Genomic DNA, 17,966 nt, shown 5'->3' on the forward strand with positions numbered 1-17,966 from the left:
TACTATGTATTTTTTGACTGACTTGTTTGCTCTTGGTTTCATTGTGGCACCTTGAAGAGATTGTTGTGTTCATTTCGGTTGTGTTGAAGTGTACAATTTGATTTGTATTTTAGAAAACAAAACCTCACAAATCAACTGTTTTTGACTTTTCGCTTACATGTGCCCTAGTGTTGAGAACTAGTGCATCTTTAATGTAATGCATGTTCAATATAAGTCAAATTGATATGAAATCGCGAGATCACTACAGGAAGTAGGACTTTGTTTGTTTGTTTGTTTGTTTGCTGTAGCCCTCTTCCAGTCCCCGCTGTAGTCTGTGTTGTTCTCGGGCGCGCGGCCTACACTCCCCAGCTTGCACGTGAACCTATGACGCCACCACCGCCAACACCACGGACGCGCGCGCTCCACCTGGCGGCCGTTAAGTGGGGTAGCGCGCTCGCGGAGCATCGCCAGGGAGCTGCGGCGCGCGCATCTGCAACGTCCGCGACGCAGGTAGGCTTCGTTTTGTACAGAAAAAAATAATATACATAAAAGATTAAAGATAATAATTGAAGTATTTCCACTTATACGGACTGTTTTAATTCGGTAAATGGTCGCGTCATGCCGGTCGTCAGTGACACCGGCTCACACTCACTTCAGCCCACTTTATGTGTGTGTGTTTGTAAAGGTCGTGTGATGAAGATGAAGAACCGGAATTAACCGGTTTTAGCGAGAAAACCGAGGTGATGTTCATTACTGTATCTGAGATACTGAGAGGTTTATATTGTCATTACACTCTCTCTCTCTCACACACACACACACACACACACACAGCGGCGCGGTTTCATGTGGAGAGACCAGACTGTGTGGGAGACTGCGGGAAATATCTCCACTGTAAAAGCTCCAGGAGCTGCATCACTGTTTCATTCATGGGTTCCTCTAAAACTTCTAGGCAGAGAACCTGCACCATATAATTTCAGCTTAGAGCAACTTACTGCAGGTGAATATGATCCTGTTTCTTTACTCGTTTGTGTTTGTTTATTTATTTTTGGTTATTAATTCAATTTTATTTATGTGCTCATTTGATTTATTAGTGTATATTTATTTGTTTGTTTGTGTTTGTTTGTTTGTTTATTCATTTATTTTGCATTTCCTTATTTAATTAATTATTTTGTTTGTTTTTATTTATTGCTTTATTTATTGATGTGCTCAATTTTTTATATATACTGTATATATATATATATATATATATATATATATATATATATATATATATATATATATAGTTTATTTTATTTACTTATTTGTGTATTTTATTTACTTAATTAATTTTATATGTATTTTATTTATGCATTTATTTAACTAAAAATGTAACAAAACAAAAAAATCCAAATCAGTTATTGAACCTTTACAATGCAAACACAATGCAATTTTAATTAATTCATTATTTTTTTTTCCCCTCTCAAAATAATTTTAATTATATGCAAGTCTCACACACACACACACACACACACACACACACACACACACACGCGCACGCACACACTCTCTCTCTCTCTCTCTCTCTCTCTCTCTCTCTCTCTCTCTCTCTCATTTACATTTACAGATAATTAAGTGTAGTAAGTCAACTTTTTATATTTGTTTTAATGTATAAGGTAAAAGTGGAGAACCCAAAAGAAACAACCATGAGAATATTAGAAACTTGGTAACAGGTTTGTTGGACATGGCCATGCTTGCTGGCAGAGGCAAATATTCGACACTACATTTGAGGCCTTTTTTTAGGTAAAAAACTTGTCCTTTTTTCTGTAATGTGTGGTTTGTTGGCGATTTTTATCCCTAGGCGTGTGAGATTGTGTGTAATTTGCCCTTCGGATATTGCTGATTAATGATATGTTGTGTTCAGGTGGCATCATTAGAGTGAGAAGTGCTGAAAGTAGGTTACTATAGACGTGTGTATTAAGAAAAACCTGTTAATATGATGAGGTGTGTTGTTTACAATCAGGACCTCACCTAAGCTCAAGCTGTGACAAAGCTAAATTCTAAAATCCGAATCAGAAATCGCTTTATAACCAAGTGTGTTTACACACACAAGGAATTTGAAAATATCGACAGGAGCTTCCAGTGCAGGAGAAAGTACAGACATAATATAACAACAAAATAAGTAGAACAGACAATTAAATAATGCACTATATACCGGAGGCCGTCGTGATATACTGTATTAATGTATGAATAGATTTGTGATATTATCAGTCCTACTCTTATTAATATATTTATTGTAATAAAAAATGTTTATTTCCATTTTATTTAGAATAGAACGACTATTTTCGAGTGCCTACGTAAACTAACAGACTTAAATTACAGTGCTAATATGGAAAATTGATGCATAGAGACGATTAACAAGCGTACTCTTTAAAGACAATCGTAGCAGTGTTGGGGTAACGTTTGGTTTATTTGTCAGTAGATATTTATTCATTACACTCTGTTGGAAAGCATGTTATTTTGGTAACCGTATGCACTAACACAGAACAAGGGACAAAGCCAAAATGCACTGTTTTATTTTTTTTATAGCTCTGTTTTAAAGCTGCTTATTATAATAATAGGGAGCAGTAGCCACCCTTTGTAGTTTTACTGAAAGCATCTGTGAAAACTTGCCATTTCATTTTTTTAATAGGCACTGAAGGGGTTCAAGATGGAACTCGGGTTATGACAAGGCTGCTATTTTTATAGAAACAAATCTAACCACATGCTGGGCTCATAAACATCATGGGGGCTTTAAACCATTTAAAATAGGCTGAAGCAACTGGAGCATCCTTTTCCTTTATAAACTCCATGTAGGCGTGTGGGCCATGCTTCGACCTCGCTGTTTCTAAGTATACCGCAGCATTGCCGAATTTTTCAGTCTGATTGGTTCGCGGGTTATAAATCAATAACAGTGAAGCTCAGTATGTTTTTCACCCTGTGAAAGTCTTTAGTGCCGATGACCTCTGCTCTTACCAGTTTCTCAGCACCATGATAAGAGACCAACTTGAAGAACAGAGTGAGACTGGAAAAGGAATGACTGGTCTGTGCATTGCCGTGTTGTTGGAGGAATAAAACATTTCGGAGGACGCTATTATGGAAAGATAATCAGCTTAGGGGTGGTAACACTTACTCTGCTTCAAGTCTGGCCACATTGCACCATTCTATCGTTGATCATTTTTCTATAAACATCACATCTAATTCTGGTGTTCTGGTCTTTATTGTGCTTTTATCCAGTGGGACTTTTGTCATTCATCTGCAGAAAATAGGCTTAGACATAACCTTCTGTCATTTTGAGAGCTTTCTGCAAGGTGAAATGTAATTGCATTAAAGACCATGCCAAGCCTTCCCAGTAGCACCTCCTCTTTCTTGCTTATTAAGAAAAACAGAAACCACGGCTAAACAGACCATCCAGATCCATTGCACTAATAAGGGAATAGTCTATTCTCTTATAATGTGAATAACAGGCCTCTTTAGTTCCACTTGAAGGAAAATTCGGATTTTAGATATTCGGATTCTAGATATGTGTACGATGTTTGTGTATATATATCATCTCTTGTTTCCAGATCCCTGTCATTCCTCCCACTCACCACCAGAGTGCAACACGGCTACCAATCTAGTCATTGGACTACAGTTCCCAGAAACCCTGGCCTGGGAACTAATTACAAACTCCTGGATGTTAGTTTTGTCTATGGCAGCCTATGGTTCCAGGTTTCATATTGCCACGTAGACCACATTTCATGTTTCATGTTTCATGTTCCACGCTTTAGTGTTTTCACGGTTTTGACCTCAGACTGTTTACTTACGTTAATGATTGGTTGCTGCCTGCCACGACCTTAGCTTGTGTTTTGGATTACCCTTTGTCTATCCTGGGATACTTCTGTTTTCTGTTGTTGACCCTGCCTGTTTAAGTACTCTCTTTGATAAAGCCTGCATTTGGATCCCTACACTGTCTCCACGCCTGTCACATCGTCGTCAAGCCAAGTCAACCCTCAGGTTACAGAATACACATCCTCCACCTAAGACGACACATTTCTCCAAATGATGGATAAGCTGGAGGAGACAATCTTTGAAGAAGAATTATTTTTGGCTCTTGAGGAAAGGTTCGGTAATCACCTCGTCATCGTCTTTAAAACATCTGCTACGAAGTGGTTTCTTTAAGTGATGGAGGAGAAGAAGTCACTGGGTGTGAGGGCGTGGGTGTAGGGGGATGAGGCAAGTTTCACTATTTTGTGAGCTGTCATGAAGAAGGTGAACTCCCTTCATGAGTATTCCACAATGCTTCGGTTTTGACCCTCTAGTGGCATCATGCGTTTCACAGTACAGTACCACGAGGTTTTTAAAGTTTCATTGCGAAATGAAAATTTCATTATTATTTTAATTTTTTTACTTAGTTTACCAGAAGTACAGCTAAAAACAGGTCATATAAAACATCCCTTCTGTGACGGCTATGTTTGTAGGTAATTACAACCTTTACTTTCTCAAGCCAAGCTGTCCAAGAAGTGGAAATAGCTAGAAGTGTGTCACTGAGAGCTGTGCACTCTGCTTAGAACATGTTGTCCTAGTTGGAGCTGTATCACAGAGCTGTGTCACAGAGGGCTGCACATGAGCAGCATAGAAACAAATGAATTCAGCTGATCCAATTCTTATTCCTTTTCAACTAGGCATCAGTTGTCTGATTTTTAATTATGGCATCAGATTAAATTAGAAATAAAAGACTTATTAATTAATTGAGGTGCGTGAGAGTGTTAACCTCCATCACCATCTTTTAGACACTTGAGCACTTCCTGCTTTATGTAGTCAAAAAAGAGACATTGCTCTTTTTAAAAGAAGGGCTGATTTAAAAACCCTTCATATTCTCTGTGTAGAACTGTTGTATTTTAAGATGTGCCCTTATGGGGAACTACCGGGTGCTGTGATGCAACCTTATGAACTCTGTATCTATATCCCATACTCTATGTATACATTATATGGAAAAATGTTTGTGGACACCTGGCCAACAATAACAACATTTATATGTGCTTTTGGAACATATCCCATTCCACATCCAGTCCCCATTTTCTGTTATTTGAACCTGAAACTTTTCTGAGAAGATGTTCCACTACATTTTGGAGTGTGCTTGTGGAGATTTGTGCTTTTTCAGCCACAAGGATGTTAGTAAAGCCCGGTGCTGATGTACGGTGTGGAGGTGTGGGGTGCACTCAGTTAATTTAAAAGGTGTTCAGTAGGGTTGAGGTCAGAGAACTATAGCAGACCACTCAAGATCTTTCATACACTTTCAACCCATGTAAACCATATCTTCATAGAGCTGGCTTTGTGCAGAAGGGCATTGTCATGCTGGGACAGTGTTGGGTTTTCTAGTTTAAGTGAAGATATATATTCAAGTATCGGACAGTAAATTACTGGAAAAAAGTTCTGTGGACTAATGTAAGACCTGCTGGACCTGCTGGAAGACTCCCTCACACCTACAGTCAAAAAATAAAACATTGGCAACTTAATGGTTTGGGGTTGTTTTGAAGCAGGAAATGTTGGAGACTCATTCCGAGTGAAAGAAATCCTTAAGCAACATGGCTACAATTCCATTCTTCAAAGCCGTAGAATTACATCTGGACTGCAGCTCATCAGAACCAACTTCACTGTACAACAAGATAATGACCTGAAGCATACATCCAAGGTCTGTGTTATTTAAAGAGCAAAATGTCGCATGGAGTGTTATCTTTCATGCAATGGCCTGCCCAGTCACCACACCTAAATCCTAATGAACTGCTCTTGGATGAACTGGATTGCAAGGTCAGAAAGAAATCTCCAACTTGTTAAGAAGACCTTTGACAAGGTTTACAAAAGATGCAATTCAGTTGAATGTTTGGAGAAACAAACTGTCCAAATTCCAAAAGTGTGTAAAGCTGTTCCCTTTCAGGAACTTGAGCTGCGTAAACAACGCTTTGGGAACGTCTGCGTGACCACACTCTGAACCACATGTCCAACAGAAGGGCGTGACCTTACTGGTGGAGTGACGTAGTGACTTGGAAGCTACAAAAGCACATGCGGTGGAGAGCATGCTAGCTTCTGTTGTTCAGAAAGTGCTTTGTGTGTTTGTTCTTCCTTCTCATGCTAGCCAAAAAGTTAAGAAGGTAATGGGAAAAGGTAAGCAATCCTTCAGGCTGTGTGTTACTCCTTGCCCTGTTTCATCACGGGGGATACTCACAGTTTGTGTGTCGTGTGTCTGTTGCTGTTGCCAGAGACAGAGCATCACCACTCTCAATCCTCCTGCTAGGGGCTCTAGACCGTCATCTTCAATAAGAGGGCTTCGACAAAAAAGTCCTGATCAGTCAGGACCTTTATGGGGCCCCTCTGGGGAGGGGTGGCCTACGCCTCAATACATGGTGCTGGCCTCTCCTCAGTGCCCTCAGGAGATAGTTTGGTCAACCCTGCCACCCTTGGTGTTTCAGGGCACAGCGGTCTCCTGCGAGTGCCTGCCTTAGCTTCCGCCTGGGAACATATCACCTTTGGAGGGCCCCCTGCCTCCCAAGAGGCCTCTAGAACAGCTTCAGGGCACCACTCCAACGCTGAAGCGTTGAAGCATTTTTTTCCAGACCTGAGGGGCCATCATGTGCTAGTCCATACAGACAACACATCCGTGGTCTCTTACATCAACCATCGGGGGGGTCTGTGCTCATGTCTTCTTTAAAAGATTTGCAAACCTGGTAACCCTTCTCGAACACCCTCCCTGGGAAATTCCTCTCAGGCGGGATCTTCTCTCTTGTGAAGGCTGTGGCACAGCTTTTAGCCTCTGGTTTCTCAGCCGAGGATTTAGAGACTGTTCTCCAGTCCAGAGCTCCCACCACTAGGACGTTGTATACCCCAAAATGGCACCTGTTCACTATATGGTGTCAGAACCATCAGTTAGATCCAGTTAACTGCCCGGTTGCTCCAGTGCTGGAATTTCTTCAAGAACAGTTTGCCAAACTGCCCGTTTGGTCCAGTACTGGAATTCTTTCCTTGAGGTGCCCTTGAGGTTTCTCGCAGTCAAGACTGCGTTTCTTCTGGCTGTCTCTTCTCTGAAGAGAGTTGGGGACCTTCAGGCCCTTTCTGTGGCCCCCTCTCTTCTGGAGTTTACCCCAGGCATGGCCAGTGCCTTTCTCTAACCCAGGCCAGAGTATGTTCCCAAGGTGCCCTCTTTTGCCCAATGGCCAGTTGTGCTCCATACATTCTATCATCCTCCCTTTCAGGACTCCGACCAGGAGAACCTTTATCGCGTGTGTCCAGTATGAGCCCTAGACACAAACGTCCACAGAACGGCCCTGTGGAGAAAGTCGTACCAGCTTTTGTTTGCTACTGTCCATATAAGAGGGGCTTTCCTGTGGACAAGCAGACCATCAGAAGGTGGATTGTTGATGGTATCTCCTCTTCATAGTCCTCTGGTCTTCCTGCTCCTTTTGGGGTCAGGGCTTACTCGACCCAAAATGGGTGGGCTCTAAGGCCTTTTCCTCTGGGGTTTCTCCAGAGGACATTTACATTGCTGGCCCACCCTCTGACCTTTGCCAGGTCTTACAGCCTTGACCTTAGTGCCAGTCCTGGCCCCTCAGTCCTTCGACCTAGCTGTGCACATCCACACTAGGCAGGTATTTGTCAATCTGGCGGTGTTGTACTCTCATTCCCAAAGCGTTGTTGACGCAGCCCGAGTTCCTTTGGGGAACGTCTCTAGGTTACTTATGTAACCCTGGTTCCCCAAAGGAATGAGACGCTGCGTCTCGGTGCCACACTTCCTGCATCCCTGTGAGTGCTTTCTTCCCTCTATGAAGCTAGCGTGGTCTTTTGTGGCTTCCCGATCGCTGCATCATCCTGCGCTTACGTTCGAGAGATTACACACGTGGTTCAGAGTGTGGTCACAGAGTCGTTCCCAAAGCATTGTTGACGCAGCATCTCGTTCCCTTGGGGAACCGGGGTTGCATTTGTAACCTAGAAGCTAAGAGAGGATTTTTTTATGAAAATATAGTAAAACATATTTATAAAAGGATTATATTGAGGTAAACAGATTTTTGGTTTCTTTTTCTTTTAAATTAAACTTCATGACCCAGAAAAATGCAGTAGCTTTCACATTACATGATAAATGATTTAGTAAAAGTAAATTTAACACATGTAAAAGCCACTAGCTTGCATCAGGAGCCATGCAAGTTTCCCATCCGAATGTAAATGCTTCCAGTCTTTTAAAGCACGTGTTCAAACATGGTTGAAACAATTGATAACCCTACTCATCCTTTGTGCTCATTTACTGTTTTCATAAGCGATGGATGGGAAAATCTGTTTCACAGTCATGTCGTCCACTTCCTGTTCCAGGGCTCATTACAGAAACTGAATGAAGTGCATGTACAAACACATATTCGCACACTCAAGGGAAACAGACTGGCTATAAATAGGCCTCTGGAAAAAAAATGGGGCTGCGCAAGGAAATTGGTTGTGGGTTGTCATCAGTAGGGCAGATGTGTGTGTCTGAGGACATCAGCTGTTTTTCATGTCCTTTACATTCAGGAGTGTGTGCATTTTCTGCCTCACTGCACTGTAATGAAATATACGCTGTACATTATTAACAATTCAAAGCTCCAAAATAACGTAACCTGGAAGTAAAGAGAGAGTTCTAGTACCATGTGAAAAAATAACAATTGTGTTGAAATAATCAGGTGACTCAGACCCCAGTTTGCCAGTCCAAGTTGAGCAGGAAAGTTTTCTATAGTGTCAACCACAAATAAAAACAAATAAAAATGAAAAATTATCAGACTTTTTGGAGTCAGTTTCAAGGGACATTTTTGTAGTCATGCAACTGTGTTTTTGTCATTTGTTGTTTGGTTCTTATTTGACGTCAGATAACTGCATCGAGAACCACAATTTAGATGTTAGATGTAGTTGCAATTTGCTCTTATAATTCCCTCCATTTTTTTTGGAAGATTTTTAAATAAATTTTGGATTGTGTTTGTGGAGATTTGTGCCCATTCAGACATAAGAGTGTTTGTAAAGTCAGGTGCTGATGTAGGTGATGTGAGGGGGCCTGGGGTGCAGTCAGTGTTCACATTCATCCCAAAGGTGTTTAATAGGGTTGAGGTCAGCTTTGTCTACAGGGGCAGGTTTGGAACAGGTTTGGGTCTTCTAGTTCAAGTAAAAGTAAAATTCAGCACTCACACAATACACATTATAGTAATGATCAGGAAGTGATTATAAGATTTATAGTGGCTTTATAACTAAAGATTCATTGTTGAGATGTGTCTACACATCACTATCTGTGTGCAGGTTTTAAATTAGCCGTAAAGACAACTTTCTCTTTTCTATTGTGTGTGCTGCAGTGTTAGCATTGCCCTACATGCTATTCTCCCTCCTCCTGCAACGCAACACTGCAGCAGAATTTAATATAGGCTAAACTCACTCACTACATGCAAGCCGTGTATCATACCACTACTAACTACTGCACTGCACTGTGCTTATTAAGGCTGATACCTTGCCTCATTTGAGCTTTAAGCTAAATATTTCTAAAGTTATTTCTACAGCTACTTAGACATAATTAAGCATATCAAGTAGCAGGTCTTGCTGAGCATGTTCACTGACAGAAACCTAGCAGCACTACTGCTTATTTCATCTATTTCATTATATGGTTAGGACAGGAAAAAAATACACACATTTTTCCTATAGACCTCATTTACGAATCGTTTATCAAAGTTGTGTGTGCATATTTTGGTTGAGTATGTTGATAAATGTTAGTCACCTCTTAACGTCTGTTTATAGTACAGCTGAAAAACAGTGTCAAAGACGAGGCTCACAGCAAGCTGAAAAAATGCAATGGTAAAATTGCAGTACATCATCTACTACAGACCCACACTAATTGGTCCTCCTTTCAGAGGGTGCCATTTCTTTTGTCCTCATTGAATATCAAGTATCTAATAATATCTAATGTCTAGAATAGCTTCTGGATTGCTTTCTTTTAAATCATAAACTTAAGAGAGTATCCAATAATTTAATGTTGTAGTAAGTCATAATTATATGTGATTTTAAAGCCTTTCATTTGTGGTTCATATTAGGGAATTATTTTATATATATCCATTTACACATAATAGTTTTTTGTGAAATTTTAATTCGTTATCCGTGTTTTTTTATGCAAATGCGTTGATTTACTAATTAATTAGTTCATATGCAATTTAATGAAAGAGACCAGTCATCAGCATACCTTTAATGGCACTGTTACATCATTCAGTGTCGTTCAAGTGGAATTTAACCAGGAGGTCTCTATACACAAGAGTTGGTCAGAATAGCACCAGTTGCAGTCCAGTCCCGTACGATGTCTTTTGACACACTGATTTATAAAGGTTGGTGCTCCCTGTGACTCTGCGTGCAGCCTTCTGCTGGCAATTTCTCAAACTAATGGAGAGTATGTTATAACCCTAATAAGCTACTTGCAGCCAGAGTTGAGCAATGAGGCCAATCTACATTCTGATGATTAACGCAGTGTCCTAATGGCATCTTTACAAATGCAGATTTCACACATTTACACGAATACATGTCACATTTCTGGCTCTTCGACTACTACTTTTATAGATCAGACCACAAATGAACCATTTTTTTCAAGAATAATTATTCTATGGTAATATCAATGGGTCAAGAACATTTAACATTTATTTTCTGATGGCTTTTCTCATTTCTGTATAAGCCAATCCAGATGTTCAGTCAGGAGTAGGAGTGTGGTGTACTGTCATCCTTGTTTAGAGCAAGATTTCCTTTGTGAGTGCATTTATAGAGTCTTCCACATCTTCGTTTTTATTGTGTGGCAAATATGTAAATAAGTAATGTGTAACGCTGATAGATAGAGATATAAATCGATCAAGAATCAATAGAGTGACTGATTAAGTGAGGAACTTAATTCAACCTAGATGAAGTTTGCAGGTCTAGTGTGATCGCTGATGAGATATTCTTGTTCAAATCGCTTGTATTGCTTCATTGTTATTAAACGATCATTTGTATTCAACACGATCAGTATCAGCAGGTCTTCTGCAATCAGGTCTAAAGCTGAAATTAGACATAATCAGACATAATCAGCTTTAGTTACGAAGTTTGGTGGGTTTTTTGTTGTGAAATAATCTTTTTTTCCGTTTTTCTTAATCCGTAACCCATTATTGAGTTTGATTTCACATAATGTAGGATGACCTATTTTCTATTGGAGTGTTTTAGATCTCTCTCTCTCTCTCTCTCTCTCTCTCTCTCTCAAGATTGGGAATAACAGGGCAGATCTGTACCTCAGTGCCCAGGAGAACCCGGCATGTTCCTTCCCTTCAATGCTGTTTCTAATTGCAGAGATAAGGACTGCAGGGAGAGGGGATGTGTTGCGATTTTAGCGTTCTTCATTCGTTCACACAGAGAGAGAGAGAGAGAGAGAGAGAGAGAGAGAGAGAGAGAGAGAAGAAGATAGAGACCACATATCCACTTCACACTCTTTGCTGATCAGAGAAAATCAGCGCTCTTAGGATAATTTGTTGTGGTGGTTCACGGACGATCAGCCAAAGGTATCTGATTTCTTTCTCTTTATTCCCTAGCGGCTTTAATTTCCGCGCTCTTTTTCTGGCGTGTATCGTGGCAAAGTTTAGTTGTTGTATTGTAGGCACAATGTGAGGATGTCATATTCCACTGTGGGCTAGTAAGTATGCATGAAAATTCCTCTCATGTTTATTTTAAGGACAAGCTGCGTGGGCAAAATATGCGACCTACAGTTACGCTAGGAGTTTCTCTCATAACCAAGTCCTCTTGAACACCATCTCTATTTTGTAGAAACTCAAGCCAGGTGTGTGATTTCGGCTACAATTTGATCGTCTGAGACAAATTCTTAATGATTCCTATAATCCGGGGGCTAAAATCTCTAGTCTTTGGTCTCTGGTTTGAAATGTTTCAGCATTCGACACAGCAGATAAATCTTTTTTTCCCACCAGTGTCAGAAGATTTCTGAGACTTTCCTGCAGTGCGACTGCTACTGCGACCGTCAAACCAAGAACCAATAGGAGCGCAGAACCCGATGACACCATTAGCGCGACAACTTCAAACCACCTCAGGGAAAATGTTGAAACGAGTTATGGAGGGAAAAGGAGTGTTTGTATGTTGTTTTTATTATCAATGCATGTCATGAACAAAACAAATGCTCCAGATGGTTTTTGTCTGCTGCTAGCTACCGTTTCGTGTTACGGATTGTTGACGTAAAAAAATTATTGTGTCATCGTACAAAACAAATTCTGACAACTGACATCCCACAGTGTGACATGGGGATCATGTTTGTACAGTCTGACAAGCAACATTGCAAAAGACCTGTAAAAATCGCACAGTGTTCGCCCGGCATTAGCTCAATTCTTTTTTTTTTTTTAAGAATAAAAAAAAAAAAAAAAAAAAAAGGTACCACCATGTCAACAAGATACGTTCTTGCTAAGCTTGTTTTCTGGTCATTTTGTGGAAGGTAAAATTCCAGATATATTCACTTTAAATTGCCAAACGTTTGGTAAATTGCGTTTTACGGTATTGAATTCTAATCCATGACGGGCGACACTGAAATGTCATTCGTTTTGTCACTAGATCATTCTGATCTAAGTGGTGCAGAAGCTGCATCAGGTTACATGGCAGCTGATATGATATACACAGCATTTCCCGTGCAGGTTCTCTCCATGTCCAGGCCACGGGAAAGGGTTTCTGATCGACGATGCTGTTCACTTGATTGAAGCTCAATCTTGATTCCTGTGGTAGATGCCTGTGCTGGCTGTATTTGGGTTGGAGCGGGTTGGAGGACACTGGAATGTGCACAGGAAGTGGATTGCATACTTGGTGTGCAAATCAGAGGCAGCCTGGGTGACTTTCTGTAAAAGTGTCATTAACACCGACCTCCCAGAGCAAACATTCGGCTACTGATCTTCAGAGGTGGAAAATAACGAATTACAGTACATTTTCTCGTGTTATCAGATTTAGAAAACTTTATTGATCCCATAGGGAAATAGTTTGGTTGCAGTTGCTCGCAGTAAACGATCAAAGTAAAGATTAAAGTAAAAATAAGAAAATATTTGAGATTTTTCTATTTTTTTTATATGTATATTATATTGCAGAAAAGTTCCGACTACAATATTAGTTATAATAATACTACATACTACAATAAAATTTATTGTAATTGAGTTTTTTGTGTACTTTTACTTTTTAAAAGTAGTTTTAAAATCAGAAATTTAACTTTTAATAAAATATGTTTTGTTTGAAATATTATACTTGTACTACATTTTAAATCATTTCCGTTACTGAGTAAAAAAATTTAAATATACCCTGCACCCTGGAATCTACTTCTCTCATTATCTCTCATTTTTTTTGATTATTTTAATTTTTTTGCATTATTGCAGGTCATAAACTGTACTGTTTTTTGTTATTAGTATTTAATTGATTGTTATCATCATTAATACACTATAATTTGAAAAGGTGTTCCTTCAACTGAAAACTAGTTTGAGATTTATATTCCCTCATCCTTTTTGAACTACACTAGAAACCCCCACCTGACCCCCCACTGTTAAGGAACATTTTATTTAAGTAACAGTACTTTTACTTGAGTAGAATATTTTATTACTTTTTCCACCTCTGCTGATTTGACATATTTCTATCTGAAGAACCTGTTGGTTGTCTGGCTGCTTAGGTACTGCAAAACAATCCTCTCAATCATGTGACACCGAAGCGTTTGACGAGTGAAATCCTGGTGTAAATTCACTGCAGTGTCAAGTGTCAGTTACCTTCTTTATTTTTAATAAAAAGTGCTCGAATTTGACTAGTTTTCTTTCAAGCTGTGAAAAAGCGGTGCACTTTCCATTTGAGAGGAAACTGTTTAGGTACAGTAGGTTGGCATTTCGGGCGAAGTTTGCTCTCCCGAGACAAAACATTTGGCAGACGGCTTCTTGGGTGTGTTCATTTGTATGCATTCTGAAGGCATTGCATTTTTAAAATCTGTGATTTTAGTAATGGACGTAGGTGAACAATGACATTCCACCATTTCCACTCGCTGGTTGATCTGAAAGCACAAGATTCTTTATAAGATGCAGGCGATTTGTCCATTTGTTCTAAAGTAAATTTGCTCCCAGATTGTGTTTCGGGTTCAAAGAAATCCTCGCTAACACACTCATTTCACATGGATTAAACATACTATTCATAAGTTTCAATGTCATTTAAAAGACAGTCAATGCTTCTTGATCGATGATTCACGCTAAGATGCTATGCAGTGATACGCTCGCTGGTCGCGTGCTTGCAGCGCGCTCTTAGTGCGAGCCCTCGCTAGTTTCCGCTACTTTCACATTTTGCAAGAGATCAGAGGGGATGCTGGAAAAGTTGTAACCACAGGGGAGAAAGGGGTGGGAGCTCAAGACATCCTGTTTCAGCTTTATGACTCCAGCCTTCATGACTTGGCACTTTACCCGCCAGAATATCGACGTGCACACGCACACACACTCATTCACATGAGCAAAGCCAGGTGGAATACAGATGCTGAAGCCTTGCTGACGTGGTGTAACGTTACTTAGTCACAGACGCAGAGTTTGCACAACACATAGTGCTCTCTTGTGGCTAATTCTTGCCCAAATAAAGCCGTCTAGGAACCGTCTAGTTTATGTTGCTTTTGGAGAGGCGCTGTCACATCCAGTTGCCGCTCGCATCCGTTTTTGTCAGCATTTATTTAGTCTTGAGCACAAATTCTGGTATTTATAGGTCTAATCTTGGTTTCATTGATGCTGGAAAGTATTGTTTTTGACAGAAAAGCCTTGTTTTAATAGTAGCTAAGCCTTGTACCCTAAAATGCCCTCTGTGGTATATATGGTTGAGGAACGATTACAGCAACACTACTCTTGTTTCTTTGTTTGACATTTAATATGGTATCGCACTTCAGTAACACGACCTTCCTCCGCCATTATAATGGGATTTTTTTCCTGGGTAGGAGCCATCGTCCCCCTCTCGGCTTCAAGCCACAGCTGCTAGCAAAAAAGAGCGACAGATGCAAGCACGAACAGTGAGACCCTGAAAAGTCGACGATGTGTCGGCTTTCAGCGATGGCGTTGGCTGTGCAAGGCTGCAGAAAACTATTCGATTCTTCATTCGTCATGTGGGAGGCAGCTATTTTTGAGCCAAGCACCATGGCTGGAAAACAGATAAAGAACCTGAATAGATTTGCAGAGGATTTCTTCGGTTTATAGAGTTTTATGTGTGTAAAAAAAAAAAGATTTTACAAACCAAAATGACGCAGCCCCGTGGCTGCATTTGCTTTTTTGTGCATTTTCTTTCCCGGAATGAGACTCAGGAGAATACCATTGTCCGTAGGCTGCAGGGATTTCAAACAGCTCTTTCAGAAATGATGCGGCCTACGTCATAGAGAATAGAGAGTCATTCTTCCACGCTGGAATTGTGTTGTGTGGTGTAGTGTAGTAACGCTGAATGCTAGCGCTATCCTTTACGCCTCAGCTTTGATATCTCACTCGAGTAAACGATAGTAGTAGTAGTAGTAGTAGTAGTAGTAGTAGTGGTGTGCTTTAAAAAACAAACAATATTCTTTCAGTGGGGTAATCATATTTGACGATGCTCTCTGAATCATATGAAGGGTTGCGAAATTCCCTGAATTTTCAAACCTGGAAACTTTCTATGGGGATTAATTGGAATAAATTAGGAATTTACAAAATTGTAGGTTAGCCTGTGAAATGTAGTTGAAATAAATATCTTGCAGGATAATCTTGGATGAAACAACCAGATTAAATGCAATTTCAGTTGAATTTCTACTCTGCACATTCATCAATCACATGCACACAGCACACTTACCGCAGCGCTACTGAGGCCACGCCCCCTACACGCACTGTTAAACATAACACAGATCATTTCTTGAATCCTGCAAACAAAATAATGTAAACAATGTCCATCTTGGCGAGTATTCACATAACATACATAAATCTTAGATCAATTTATGTTTCAAACTTTTGCTATTGTGCAACAAAGTTATACTAACTAACTTTTTTATCTGTATTAGTTTGCATACATGTCCGCTTATGAAAAAAACCTAAATGTTTCTATTCATGTTTTATTTATTTCTAATTAATTCTTATAAATTCACAAAAATTCCGGGTAAGTTTCCAACTTATATTTCTAAAATTGTTCAAAAATTCCCATGCAAAGTTTCCGGAAATTTATCGTGAATTTACCAGGTATTTTCCGTCCCTTTGCAAACCTACTCATACGTTTATTTATTTTAAAAAAAAGGAAAAAGACCACCCAGTCATTTTATACAGTCCAGTCAAGGAAAGACCACCACTATATCCAACAATTTATTTCATGCTCTACAATGTGTAACAAGGAAACAACACAAGCCGAGTGCATACCGAGCCACGAGCCCACTTTCCTCGGCCTACTTGTGTTAAGTCTTTTTTTTGTAACACACGACAGGTGGCTGTGTCCAGAGCGGCTGCGTCGGACTGGCCTCATTCCCACCGCACCGCCCTGCATTATCCAAGCTGCTTCACTCTCTTCTGTTCGTTCAGAATGTGAGATTAAGAGTTGCGGACTCAGTGCTGTCACAGCAGAGAGCTGACATTTCAAATAAACTACTCTATATAGAGTGCTGAACCACAGCTGTTCTCATCCGTCAGTGAATGCACATGTGGCAGAGCTAAATAAAAGCCTAATTAAAGACGTCATTGCCGTCTGGGCATGGGAACTCCTTTAACCCGATTTTGCAATTATGAGCAACGGTCTAATTAGTTCAATGCGCTTTCTCTTTTATTAAACTCCTTGTTAGAAAGACAGAGTGTCCTAAGAGGTTGGACAGAAAGCATGTATTTTGTTCAAAGCAGTTCTCGAAACAGGACGTGGCTCATAAAGATCTTTTCAGATTTCTCACTCATTAACCGCGGGAGGAGAAACGGGCGGAGGGGTGTGTTGAGTCTTGGTTCCGTGTTTGCAGTTAGCCACAAACTGCTTTTCACTCCGAATTGCAAAAACAACACTTTTCTGTTTCCATTCCCTTCTCCTCTCCTCTCCTTTTCTTCTATGATTGATTATGGTGTTGGTAAGGGTTAAACGCAAAAACGTTTTTCAACTGATAAAAAAATCCGTCAGCCTGTGGCTTCGGCTTTGGCTTTTTTGTTCGGCTTTTCACACGTTGTTTGCTTTCAGACATCACACAAACCCCAATCAGTACCAAACCGATCCCACGCAGGCTTTCTTTAAGAAATACATTTCATCAATACACAGCAGGAGAGCCTTCAGTGCACTGTGATTAAAAATAATAAATTCCCCCACAGCGAACTAAACCACAATGCACAGGGCTACAGCCTCAACTCTATTCTCAGATATCATGTATATATACTGAGCAGCGGTGGGAAATAATGAAGCACAAATACTTCATTACTGTACTTAAATAGGTTTTACTGGTTTAACACTCTTTCTGGACAACTTTTTGCTTTCACTCATTACATTTTTTCACAAATATCTCTACTTTCTACTTCTTACATTTTCAAACAAGACTCGTTACTTTAGTCGTAATCTATTCGGTGACATGATCGATATTATTTCTTCTCGTTGCGTGCCCATCAGCCCATCGAACCTACAACAGGCGTAGGCTAGTTTACGAAGCTAACACTGAGCAGGCAGAAGGCAAAAAAGAAATATAGCTAATGTGGATGAGAAAAAGGGAGTCAGCGATGTAAACATGACTAAAAACAGAGACTTTCCCGTCATCTTTTCTCTGCTTGTGCTCTATATGGCGGATATTCAGCCTGGAGACATTCATTAGGTAACAGCATTTGAAATTCTTTTGTATTAATATATTATGAGGTGAGGTTCATGTTAAGTACATGTCAAAACCCAAACTTCTGAATCTGAGTGTATTGTATGTGTGCATTTTGTGTTGGATGCGTCTAGTAGACTATAAAAATGAATGGAATCTGTATTTGCATCCTCCC

General features: G+C 40.0%; 1 protein-coding gene across 5 annotated transcripts in view; it reads left to right on the top strand.

The window, feature by feature from the left end:
- Positions 1–414: 414 nt before the first annotated feature.
- specc1 (sperm antigen with calponin homology and coiled-coil domains 1) overlaps positions 415–17,966 on the top strand; it is a 99,288-nt gene continuing 81,736 nt past the window's right edge. The window contains exon 1 of one of the 5 annotated variants that reach the window (XM_046839896.1): positions 415–489. The gene's annotated coding sequence lies outside the window, so the exon portion shown is untranslated. Of the gene's footprint in view, positions 490–698; positions 720–820; positions 977–11,391; positions 11,535–12,094; positions 12,116–17,966 lie in introns of those variants that run through there. The other 4 variants (XM_046839898.1, XM_046839894.1, XM_046839895.1 and 1 more) reach the window with 4 other exon arrangements.

The sequence above is a fragment of the Silurus meridionalis genome, chromosome 25 (assembly GCF_014805685.1).
Source record: "Silurus meridionalis isolate SWU-2019-XX chromosome 25, ASM1480568v1, whole genome shotgun sequence".
Taxonomy (NCBI): Eukaryota; Metazoa; Chordata; class Actinopteri; order Siluriformes; family Siluridae; genus Silurus; species Silurus meridionalis.